At 44.2% G+C, this 13,092-nt stretch overlaps 1 protein-coding gene across 14 annotated transcripts in view; it reads left to right on the forward strand.

Moving 5' to 3' along the window:
• KLC1 (kinesin light chain 1) overlaps positions 1-13,092 on the forward strand; it is a 67,295-nt gene that overhangs the window by 15,558 nt on the left and 38,645 nt on the right. The window lies entirely within an intron of this gene.

Raw genomic sequence — 13,092 nt, forward strand, 5'->3', positions numbered from 1 at the left:
GGAAATAAACTGGAGGCAAAGATGGATAACTTAGAGGAAACACTGACCAAAGAGATACAAGATATAAAACTTAAACAAGAAGAGATGCAAAATACAATAACTGAAATAAAAAATTCCCTAGAAGCAGCTAACAGCAGAGTACAGGAGGCAGAAGAACGAATAAGCGAGGTGGGGGACAGATTAGTGGAAATTACGGATGCAGAATGGAAAAGAGAAAAAAGATTGAAAACAAATGAAGAGAGTCTCAGAGAACTCTGGGACAACGTTAAACACACCAACATCCGTATTATAGGGGTGCCAGAAGGAGAAGAGAGAGAGAAGGAGACAGAAAAAATATTCCAAGAGATAATAGCTGAAAACTTCCCTAACATGGGGAAGGAATCACTCACTCAAATCCAGGAAGCACAATGAGTACCATACAAAATAAACCTAAGGAGGAATACCCCGAGACACATGTTAATCAAACTGACCAGAATTAAAGACAGAGAAAATCTTGAAAGCAGCTAGGGAAAAGAAACAAATAACATACACGGGAACCCCGATAAGGCTATCGGCAGATTTTCAACAGAAACTCTGCAGGGCAGAAGGGAGTGGCATGATAACAGGATGAAAGGAAAAAACCTCCAACCAAGATTACTCTACCCAGCAAGACTCTCATTCAGATTTTTCTTTTTTTTTTTTTTTTTTTTTTTTTTTTTTTTTTTTGGTCTTTTTGCTATTTCTTTGGGCCGCTCCCGCAGCATATGGAGGTTCCCAGGCTAGGGGTCTAATCGGAACTGCAGCTGCCAGCCTACGCCAGAGCCACAGCAACGCAGGATCCGAGCCGCGTCTGCAACCTACACCACAGCTCACGGCAATGCCGGATCCTTAACCCACTGAGCAAGGCCTGGGATCAAACCCGCAACCTCATGGTTCCTAGTCAGATTCGTTAACCACTGCGCCACGATGGGCACTCCCTCTCATTCAGATTTAAAGGAGAAATCAAAACCTTTACAGGTAAGCAAAAGCTGAGAGAATTCAGCAACACTAAACCAGCCTTACAACAAATACTAAAGGAACTTCTATAGGCAGAAAAGAACAAGAGAAGAAGGAAAGAAAAAAGAGCAGCAAAAACAAATCCAAAGCAATTAATAAAATGGCAATGAGAACATACATATCAATAATTTCCTTAAATGTTAATGGACTAAACGCCCCAACCAAAAAGACATAGACTTGCTGAATGGATACAAAAACAATATATATGCTGTCTTTAAGAGACCCACTTCACTTCTAGGGACACATACAAATTGAAAGTGAGAGGATGGAAGAAAATATTTCATGCAAATGGGGATGAAAAGAAAGCTGGAGAAGCAATACTCATATCAGACAAAATAGACTTTAAAATGAAGAATATTTTAAGGGACAAAGAAGGACATTACATAATGATCAAAGGATCAATCCAAGAAGATGATATAACAATTGTAAATATCTACGCACCCAACACAGGTTCACCACAATGTATAAGGCAACTGCTAACAACCTTAAAAAGAGAAATCGACAATAACACAATCATAGTGGGGGACTTTAACACCCCACTTACAGCAATGGACAGATCAACCAGACAGAAAATCAATAAGGAAACACAGGCCCTGAATGACGCATTAAACCAGATGGACTTAATAGATATTTATAGGACATTCCATCCAAAAGCAACAGAATACACATTCTTCTCAAGTGCACATGGAACATTCTCTAAGACTGATCACATCCTGGGCTACAAATCCAACCTTGGTAACTTTAAGAAAGTTGAAATCATATCAAGCATCTTTTCCGACCACAACACTCTACGACTGGGAATCAACAACAAGAAAAAAACTGCAAGAAACACAAACACGTGGAGACTCAACAACATGCTACTAAACAACCAATGGATCACTGAAGAAATCAAAGAGGAAATTAAAAAATACCTAGCAGCAAATGACAACGAATATATGACACTCCAAAACCTATGGGATGCAGCAAAGGCCGTTCTAAGAGGAAAGTTTATGGCAATACAAGCCCACCTCAGGAAACAAGAAAAAGCTCAAATAAGCAAGCTAATTTTACATCTACAGCAGCTCGAGAGAGAAGAACAGACAAGACCTAAAGTTAGTAGAAGGAAAGAAATCATAAAGATCAGAGCAGAAATCAATGAAATAGAAACAAAGAAAACCATAGAAAAGATCAATGAGGAGTTCCCATCGTGGCGCAGTGGTTAACGAATCTGACTAGGAACCATGAGGTTGCGGGTTCGGTCCCTGCCCTTGCTCAGTGGGTTAAGGTTCCGGTGTTGCCGTGAGTTGTGGTGTAGGTTGCAGACGCGGCTCGGATCCTGCGTTGCTGTGGCTCTGGTGTAGGCTGGCAGCTACAGCTCCAATTGGACCCCTAGCCTGGGAACCTCCATATGCTGTGGGAGTGGCCCAAGAAATGGCAAAAAGACAAAAAAGAAAAAAAAAAAAAAGAAAAGATCAATGAAACGAAAAGCTGGTTCTTTGAAAAGATCAACAAAATTGATAAACCCCCAGCCAGGCTTATCAAGCAAAAAAGAGAGAGGACTCAAATCAATAAAATTAGAAATGAAAAAGGAGAAGTAACAACGGACATCACAGAAATACGAAGAATCCTAAGAGACTACTATATGCAACTATATGCCAATAAAATGGAAAACCTAGAAGAAATGGACAAATTCTTAGAAAAGTACGATCTTCTAAGACTAAAGCAAGATGAAATAGAAAAGTTGAATGGGCCAATCACAAGAACTGAAATTGAAACTATGATTAAAAAACTTCTAACAAACAAAAGTCCAGGACCAGACGGCTTCACAGGCAAATTCTATCAAACATTTAGAGAAGAGCTAACACCTCTCCTTCTGAAACTATTTCAAAAAATTGCAGAGGAAGGGATACTCCCAAACTCATTCTATGAGACCGCCATCACCCTGGTACCAAAACCAGACAAAGATTCCACAAAAAAGGAAACTACAGGAGTTCCTGTCATGGCGCAGTGGTTAACGAATCTGACTAGGAACCATGAGGTTGCGGATTTGATCCCAGGCCTTGCTCAGTGGGTTAAGGATCCGGCATTGCCGTGAGCTGTGGTGTAGGTTGCAGACATGGCTCGGATCCTGCGTTGCTGTGGCTCTGGCGTAGGCTGGTGGCTACGGCTCTGATTAGACCCCTGGCCTGGGAACCTCCATATGCCACGGGAGCAGCCCAAGAAATAGCAAAAAGAGGAGTTCCCACCGTGGCGCAGTGGTTAACGAATCCGACTAGGAACCATGAGGTTGCGGGTTCGGTCCCTGCCCTTGCTCAGTGGGTTAACGATACCGCGTTGCTGTGAGCTGTAGTGTAGGTTGCAGATGCGGCTTGGATCCTGCGTTGCTGTGGCTCTGGCGTAGGTCAGTGGCTGCAGCTCCGATTCGACCCCTAGCCTGGGAACCTCCATATGCTGCGGGAGCGGCCCAAGAAATAGCAAAAAGAAAAAAAAAAAAAAAAAAAAAAAAAAGAAAAAAACTACAGGCCAATTTCACTGATGAACATCGATGCACAAATCCTCAACAAAACGCTAGCAAACTGCATCCAACAGTACATTAAAAAGATTGTACATCATGGTCAAGTGGGATTTATTCCAGGGATGCAGGGGTTCTTCATTATCCGTAAATCCATCAGTGTGAAACACCACATTAACAAACTGAAGAATAAAAACCATGTGATCCTCTCCATAGACGCGGAAAAAGCCTTTGACAAAATCCAACACCCATTTCTGATAAAAACCCTTCAGAAAGTGGGCACAGAGGGAACCTACCTCAACATGATAAAGGCCATATATGACAAACCCCCAGCAAACATCATTCTTAATGGTGAAAAGCTGAAAGAATTCCCACTGAGACCAAGAACAAGACAAGGATGTCCGCTCTCGCCACTACTCTTCAACATAGTTCTGGAAGTCCTAGCCACAGCAATCAGAGAAGTAAAAGAGATAAAAGGAATCCAAATTGGAAATGAAGAAGTAAAACTATCCCTATTTGCAGATGACATGATACCATACCTAGAGAATCCTAAAGACTCTACCAGAAATCTGTTAGAGCTCATCCACGAATTTGGCAAAGTCCTAGGATACAAAATTAATACAAAGAAATCAACAACATTTCTATACACTAACAATGAAAAAGCAGAAAGAGAAATTAGGGAAGCAGTCCTGTTTACCATTGCATCCCAAAGAATAAAATACCTAGGAGTAAACCTACCTAATGAGACAAAAGACCTGTACTCTGAAAACTATAAGACCCTGATGAAAGAAATCAAAGATGATGCAAATAGATGGAAAGATATACCATGCTCGTGAATTGGAAGGGTTAATATTATCAAAATGACTATACTACCTAAGGCAAGCTACAGATTCAATTCAATCCCTATCAAATTACGAAGGACGTTTTTCACAGAACTCGAACAAAATATTTTAAAGTGTGTTTGGAAGCACAAAAGACCCAGAATAGCCGAAGACATCCTGAAAAAGAAAAATGGAGCTGCAAGAATCAGGCTCCTGGACTTCAGACTATACTACAAAGCAGCTATCATCAAAACAGCATGGTACTGGCACAAAGACAGAAATATGGATCATTGGAACAGGATAGAAAGCCCAGAATTAAACCCACACACCTACAGCCAACTAATCTATGACAAAGGAAGCAAGAATATACAGTGGAGAAAGGACAGCTTGTTCAATAAGTGGTGCTGGGAAAACTGGACAGCCACATGGAAAAGAATGAAATGAGAACACTCCCTAACACCATACACAAAAATAAACTCCAAATGGATTAAAGACCTAATATAAGACCAGACACTATCAAACTCTTAAACATAGGCCAAAGACTCTCTGACATATACGACAGCAACACCTTCTCAGATCCACCTATCAGAGTATTGACAACAAAAACAAAAATAAACAAATGGGACCTAATCAAATTTCGAAGTTTCTGCACAGCAAAGGAAACCCTAAATAGCACAAAAAGACAACCCACAGAATGGGAGAAAATCTTTGCAAGTGAATCCACTGACAAGGGATTAATCTCCAAAATTTATGAACAACTTCTGCAGCTCCATACCAAAAAAACAAGCCTATCAAAAAATGGGCAGAAGATCTAAACAGACAGTTCTCCAAAGAAGACATACAGATGGCCAAGAAACACCTGAAAAGATGTTCAGCGTCACTCATTATTAGAGAGATGCAAATCAAAACCACTCTGAGGTACCACCTTGCACCAGCCAGAATGGCCATCATCCAAAAGTCTACAAACAATAAGTGCTGGAGGGGGGTGGAGAAGAAGGAGCACTAGTACACTGTTGGTGGGAATGTAAATTGGTGCAACCACTGTGGAAAGCAGTATGGAAATGCCTCAGAAAAATAAAAACAGAACTACCATTTGATCCAGCAATCCCACTGCTGGGCATCTACCCAGAGAAAAACCACGACTCGCAAAGACACGTGTACTCCGATGTTCATTGCAGCACTATTTACAATAGCCAAGACAGGAGTTCCCGTCGTGGCGCAGTGGTTAACGAATCCGACTAAGAACCATGAGGTTGCGGGTTCGGTCCCTTGCTCAGTGGGTTAACCATCCGGCGTTGCCGTGAGCTGTGGTGTAGGTTGCAGACGCGGCTCGGATCCCGCGTTGCTGTGGCTCTGGCGTAGGCCGGTGGCTACAGCTCCGATTGGACCCCTAGCCTGGGAACCTCCATATGCCGCGGGAGCGGCCCAAGAAATAGCAACAATAACAACAACAACAACAAAAAGACAAAAGACAAAAAAAAAAAAAAAAAAACAATAGCCAAGACATGGAAACAACCTAAATGTCCATCAACAGAGGAGTGGATCAAGAAGATGTGGTCCATATACACAATGGAATATCACTCAGCCATTAAAAAGAATGAAATATCAGCATTTTTTGCAACATGGATGGACCTAGAAACTATCATGCTAAGTGAAGTCAGCCGTACAATGAGATACCAACACCAAATGCTTTCACTGACATGTGGAATCTGAAAAAAGGATAGACGGAACTTCTTTGCAGAACAGATGCTGATTCACAGACATTGAAAAACTTATGGTTTCCAAATGAGACAGTTTGGGGGCTGGGGGAATGTGCCTGGGCTGGGGGATGGAAATCCTGTGAAATCATATTGTTATGATCATTATACAAGTACAGATGTGATAAGTTCATTTGAGTAATAAAAAAATTTTTAAAAAATATTTGCTGAGCCCCCAATTCTATACTAGACACTGTTCTAGGGTTAGGGGTTGGACTTTACCAAAAATCACTTTTTTTTTTTTTTTTTTTTTTTAGGGCTGCACTCATGGCACATGAAAGTTCCCAGGTTAGGGGTTGAATCAGAGCTGTAGCCCCCAGCCTCCCCCACAGCCACAGCGATGCCAGATCTGAGCCCCATCTGCGACCTTCACCACAGCTCACGGGAACCGATACTTCACCTACTGGTCAAGGCCAGGGTTCGAACCTGCATCCTCATGGCTCTCAGTCAGGTTTGTTTTCACTAAGCCATGCCAGGAACTCCCCAAAAAACTATTAAAAAAAAAATACTGTGGTCCCAAAAGAATATCCTGAGTGCTGGGGTGGGGGGGAGGAGGGGGTTTACTGAGAGAGAGTTAAAACAATCAGAATGACTTCAGGTTTCTCAAGAGCAATATTGGAAGCAAAAGGCAATCAAGTGCCTTCAGAATTCTGAAGGGAAATTCTTTCCAAGTTAGAATTCTGTAGCCAGCCAAATAAACTCTCAACCTTTTGAGAAGAGAAGAATGACCTTTTCATGGAGTTCCCGCTGTGGCACAACAGAATCGGCAGTGTCTTGGGAGCCCTGGGACAAATCCCAGGCCAAGCAAGTTGGGTTAAGGAACCAGTGTTCCCGCAGCTGCAGCTTGGGTCTCAACTGCAGCTCGGATCTGATTCCTGGCCTGGGACCTCCACATGCTGCTGGGCGGTCAAAAAAGAAAAACGAGAAAGATATTTCCAGACATAGATCTCAAACGGTGTTACTGCTCATGCGCCCTTTCTCAGGCTCCTGGAAGCATGGGGGGCTCAGAAATATTTTTTGAGTGAAGGGATGTTGCTGTCTCTGGGCTTCCCCTTTGGGGGGTGAAGGCCTGGCTGCCAGGGTCCCATGGGCCAGACCTGGTTGAGGGTGGGGTCCTCCAGCTTCTCCCAGTGCGGCCTGGCTCCGCTGCCCTACTTCACCGGGCAGGGCAAGTCATCCTTCTCGCGTAAAGCACCAGCGCCGCTGTACGGAGTTGTCCACTCTCGGTTTGTCAGGTCCCATCGTTCCCAGCAGGAGTCCCTTGTTCTCAAGAGTTCTCTCAATCACTGATGTGTTGCAGCAAGTAAAAAACTTACTCCTGTCATAAAAGACAAGTTAGGTTAAAGGACAAATTAAAAGATAATTTTAGTATGTGCTAGGAGCTATTTGTGTGTTACCTCTCTTGGATTATATCAAAGTAGAAGTAAAGCAACAGAATATGGAATTTTTTTTTTTTTTTTAATCTTTTTGCCATTTCTTGGCCGTACCCAAGGCATGTGGAAGTTCCCAGGCTAGAGGTCCAGTCGGAGCTGTAGCCACTGGCCTATACCAGAACCACAGCAACTCGGGATCCGAGCCACGTCTGCAACCTACACCACAGCTCACGGCAACACTGGATCGTTAACCCACTGAGCAAGGCCAGGGATCGAACCCGCAACCTCATGGTTCCTAGTCGGGTTCGTTAACCACTGAACCACGACAGGAACTCCCCCAATATGGAAATTAGTATTTTTGCCTGGTGTTTTTGTTTTATTTGAAAATGGATTGTTAGTTATGTCTGTATGTTGGTTATTATTGCTAGTCATCCCTTCTGGGTGTTTTCAGGGTCCCAGTCCTTCCTTTACCTGTGTTATTAGGAATTTATGATACAGAGATGGAGCAGTTGCTTTGTTTGTCTTGTTTCAAGTTTGATCATTTAGGGATTTATTTTCTTAATCAAGGGCCTGTTTTTGGTTTCCTGTGCTTGCAAAGGGCAGGACAGCCCTTGGAAAGGATAAAATTGTATTTATTAATTTCCACTTATTGGGGTAATTTGTAAAGGAGCATATCTTTTTATTGTTTTTCAAGTGGCATTTTAAAAAGAAATAAGAATTGTTTTATTTTTAGGTTATAGGCTATTACGGGCAGGATTTAATTAATTGGGGGTCTGAATGTGGAGCCATGTGAGGCTCTCAAATGAGAACTTAGGAGTTCCCATTGTGACTCAGCAGTAACGAACACGGCTGCTATCCATGAGGATGTGAGTTCAGTCCCTGCCCTCAGCTCAGTGGGTTAGGATCTGCCATTGCTGTGAGCTGTGGTGTAGGTTGCAGATGTGGCTTGGATCTGGTGTTGCTGTGGCTGTGGTGTGGGCCTGTAGCTGTGACTCCATTTGGACCCCTAGCCTGGGAACTTCCGTGTGTTGTGGGTTTGGCTGTGAAAAGAAAAAATATAAAATTGGATTCCTTTAAATGCTGTTACTTAATTGAAGCATCTCCTCAATTAAAGTGATACGTCTTTCTCATTTTGTTTTGATTTTTTTCCTGTAGTAAGTCCTACCTTTTATTGTTTTCCTACTTTTGCACAGACTCTCCTCCCTTTCTCTTTCGTGTGAACAAAACTGCCCTCTCTTGCCTCTTCAGCCACCTCTATAACCTGTGGAGGTGTGACACTGACTGTTGTTACAATTGGACAGGATTTTTTTTAGATTTTTATTTTGTCTATTATAGTTAATTTGCAGTGTTCTGTCAATTTTTGCTATATAGCAAAGTGACCCAGTCATACATGTGTGTACATTCTTTCTCTCACATGATCCTCCATCCTGCTCCATCACAAGTGACTAGATACAGTTCCCTGTGCCATACAGCAGGATCTCATTGCTTGTCCACTCCAGATGCAATAGTTAGCATCTGCTAACCCCAAACTCCCCGTCCTTCTACTCCCCCCCCTCCCCCTCGGCAACCACAAGTCAGTTCTTCATGTCCATGAGTTTCTTTCTGTGGATGGGTTCATTTGTGCCATGTATTCGATTACAGATATAAGTGGCATCAGATGGTATTTGTCTTTCTCTTTCTGACTTACTTCACTTAGCGTGAGCGTCTCTAGTTCCATCCATGCTGCTGCAAAATAGCATTATTTTATTCTTTTTTATGGCTGAGTAGTATTCTATTGTGTTTATATACCATATCTTCTTAATCCACTCATCTGTCGATGGACATTCAGGTTGTTTCCATGTCTTGGCTATTTTGAATAGCACTGCAGTGAACATAGGGGTGCATGTATCTTTTTCAGTGAAAGTTTTGTCTGGATATATGCCCAAGAGTATTGCTGGGTCATATGGTATAATTTTCTCAGGTACCTCCATACTGTTTTCCATAGTGGTTGTACTAGTTTACTTTCCCACCAGTAGTGTAGGAGGTACCCTTTTCTCCACACCTTCTCCAGCATTTTTTTTTTTTTTTTTTTTTTTTGCTCTTTAGGGCCGCACCCACAGCATATGGAAGTTCCCAGGCTAGGGGTCAAATCTGATGTACAGCCGCCAGCCAAGCCACAGCAATGCTGGGTCTTTGACCTACACCACAGTTCATGGCAGTGCCAGATCCTCAATCCACTGAGCGAGGCTAGGGATTGAACCCACATCCTCATGGGTACTAGTTGGATTCGCAACCACTGTGCCACCACAGGAACTCCCTCTCCAGCATTTGCTGTTCACTGACTTGTTAATGATGGCCATTCCGACTGGTGTGAGGTGGTGCCTCATAGTAGTTTTGAGTAATTTTTCAGGTGCCCGGTGGCCATCTGTATATTTTCTTTAGAGAAATGTCTATTCAGGTCTTCTTGCCCAGTTGTTGATTGGATTGTTGGTGGTTTTGCTGTTGAGTTGTGTAAGTTGTTTGTATATTTTAGAGATTAAGCTCTTGTCAGTTGCATCGAACCTCTGACTTTTGTTCTTTTTTTAAAAAAATTTTATTTATTTAGTTTTTGTCTTTTTGCCTTTTCTAGGGCTGCTTCCGGCAGCGGCATATGGAGGTTCCCAGGCTAGGGGTCGAATCAGAGCTGTAGCCGCCGGCCTACACCACAGCCACAGCAACTCGAAATCTGAGCCGCATCTGCGACCTACACCACAGCTCACAGCAACGCCAGATCCTTAACCCATTGAGCAAGGCCAGGGAGTGACCCCGCAACCTCATGGTTTCTAGTCGGATTTGTTAACCATTGTGCCACAACAGGAACTCCTCCTTTTTTTTTTTTTTTAAAAAAAAACGTGTGTGTGTGTGTGTGTGTGTGTGACGACTTTTGTTCTTGATTAATGAAAACATCCTTGGCAAATGCTTTTGCTGTGGTCCTTCTTGCGCTAGTCCCAGAATCTCACCTCTGGCAGTGCAATAGGAATGCCCCTGCTGTCCCTCTTGATCACGGCCTCAGTTCCGAAACCTGCAGAGCGGAACCGTGGTCCCGGCTGTGGCATCCAAGTGGCTAGGGCCTGCTTTGAACACTCTCGTTGTTTCAAAGTAATGGACAGGATTTCATATTCTATCAAGATAACTTACTGTTCATCCATGCCCCGAGATCCTTTATTTTCCAGGGGTGGTTTGAGTCATGAAGTTGCTGTCATTTCTTACTAGGTCTTGGGACTCTCCTTTGCATCCTTTTGGGTTTGGTATTGTTGGGAAAGACTGAGAAGTTGCTGGTGAGACTTTTCTCTGGCAGTGGACCTGAGGGCTGGCAGAGGGTTGGGGAAGAAAGATTAGTGCCAGCCTTTGATGGATTGCTCCGTCGCATTGCCACTGAAGCCCTCCTCTCTCTCCTGACTGCTGCCACCGTCTTTTGTACCCTACCCCTGGCTCTTGCCTTCAGAACGCAGGTGTCCTCTGATCTCACTCTGCTTCATCTCGTCCAGTTGCTGTGTGCCTAGCCCCCTGCAACCTGCAGCCAAGGCAGCTGCTTGCATGCAGCAGGTGCTTTCACACCTCTGCCTTGGCCCCATTGCTGGCAGTGCCCTCCACACATCTGGAGAGGATGGGCTCCTTTGGTAGGAACGGTTCTCCTTGGGGGGTCGGGAGTCATTTCTTCCATGGAGCTGGCCACCCCTCTCCAGTGGAAGTGACTGCCCGCTCACCCCCGCCCCCCCCCCCATGGTCCCACCATAAGGTTCTGTCACCTCTAAAGAGTCTTTGTCTCGGTGGACATTCGCCTTTAGCCTGTCTTCCCTTCACTTGCATGTCTGTCCCTCACGTCCCTAAGGGCGAGGCCCTTGTTAAGCTGTATATTCCAGGGACTCTCTCAGAGTGTTCTAGTTCAACACTTGTATCTAGTTTGGGAAAGAAAAGATTCAGTGTTGCACTGTTAGGAAGTAATACACAAATGTGCTGCTGCTAAGAGTGGGAAAGGAGGCCTTCTTTTTTTGTTTCTCTGGGGACACCAGTTCTGGAAAGGGAACTTAGGTAGTGTTCAGAGCAGCAGTGTAGCCTAGTGGCATTGAATCCTGCTCCGTGACAGCTGGTCCTAAGTTTCATTCATTCATTCAGCAGATAGTGTATTTAGCAATACTCTGACAGGCTGGGAATACGGTGCTGCACAAGGTAAATGAGGTCTCTGCTCTTGCGGAGTTTGCAGTGGGCTTGGAGAGCTGAAAGATAAATAGATATATAGCAAATCTAATAATAATGCAGCCCGTCAGGTAGAGGAGTCCCCTCTGTTCTCTTGTTTTTCTGGGCTCTTTGTGGTGTGGAGGTGGATTTCTTTTTTTTTTTTTTTTTTTTTTTTTTTTGTCTTTTTGCCCTTTCTTGGGCCGCTCCTGCGGCATATGGAGGTTCCCGGGCTAGGGGTCGAATCGGAGCTGTAGCTGCCAGCCTACACCAGAGCCACAGCAACGCAGGATCCGAGCCGCGTCTGCGACCTACACCACAGCTCACGGCAACGCCGGAACCTTGACCCACTGAGCAAGGGCAGGGATCGAACCCGCAACCTCATGGTTCCTAGTCGGATTCGTTAACCACTGCGCCACGACGGGAACTCCCGGAGGTGGATTTCTGAATAGTCCCCTAGACAGCTTCTAAATTTCTAGTTTATTAGTCTTCGGGTTATGCAAAAAAAAAAAAACAGTGTTCTAGTATGAACCTGGGGGTACAGGGACAGATGTGACCCTGTTAGCAACTGCTTGTAGCCTTCACTCCTAAATCTGGGAATATGAGGTCTGTGTCCACTGCTTCCCTTCCCCCAGCATCTCTGTGCCTTGGCCACCAGGTGGTCTGTGGGGTCAGGAGCTGTCCTAGGTACTGTCCATTCAGCTCGGTATGAGATAAGGCCCTGGCTCTTTAGATGGGGCTTATCTTCAAGAGGATGCAAGACAACATGCAAAGCAGAGATTTCAGGGGTTGTAAGTGCGCCGAAGGCCGTCATTCTGACACGTGATCAGACTTCCATCCCAGTCACTCTCCTTCCTGAACAGGCCTTGTTCATGACCACTGTTCCTGGCCTTTTTAAATGAAATTAATTATCGGATTTAAAAACAGACGCAAAACTTGAGAGGACAGTAAAAAGAACTGTTGCTTAGTTTCAGCTGTCATCACCATTTTGCTGAGACTCTTTTCTGTGCTTCTTTCCTCCTTTTTTTTCTCCCTGTAGTATTTTATTTTTATTTTATTCATTTATTTACTTTCTTTAGGGCTGCAGGTGTGGCATGTGGAGGTTCCCAGGCTAGGGGTTGAATCGGAGCTACAGCTGCTGGCCTCCACCACAGCCATAGCAATGCCAAATCTGAGCTGCGTCTGTGACCTGCTCCACAGCTCTCGGCAACATTGGATCCTTAACTCACTGAGCGAGGCCAGGGATCGAACCTGCATCCTCATGAATGCTAGTCGGGTTCATTTCCGCTGTGCCACAATGGGAACTCCCTCAGTGTAGTACTTTAAAGCCATTTCCAGATACTCTGTTATTTCCTCCTGGTGGCCTCTTGGCTAGTCCCACCCAGTAGGCGAGCATAGCCCTCCTCCGCCTGGCGTCTTTA

This window comes from Sus scrofa, unplaced genomic scaffold, assembly GCF_000003025.6.
Source record: "Sus scrofa isolate TJ Tabasco breed Duroc unplaced genomic scaffold, Sscrofa11.1 Contig1914, whole genome shotgun sequence".
NCBI lineage: Eukaryota > Metazoa > Chordata > Mammalia > Artiodactyla > Suidae > Sus > Sus scrofa.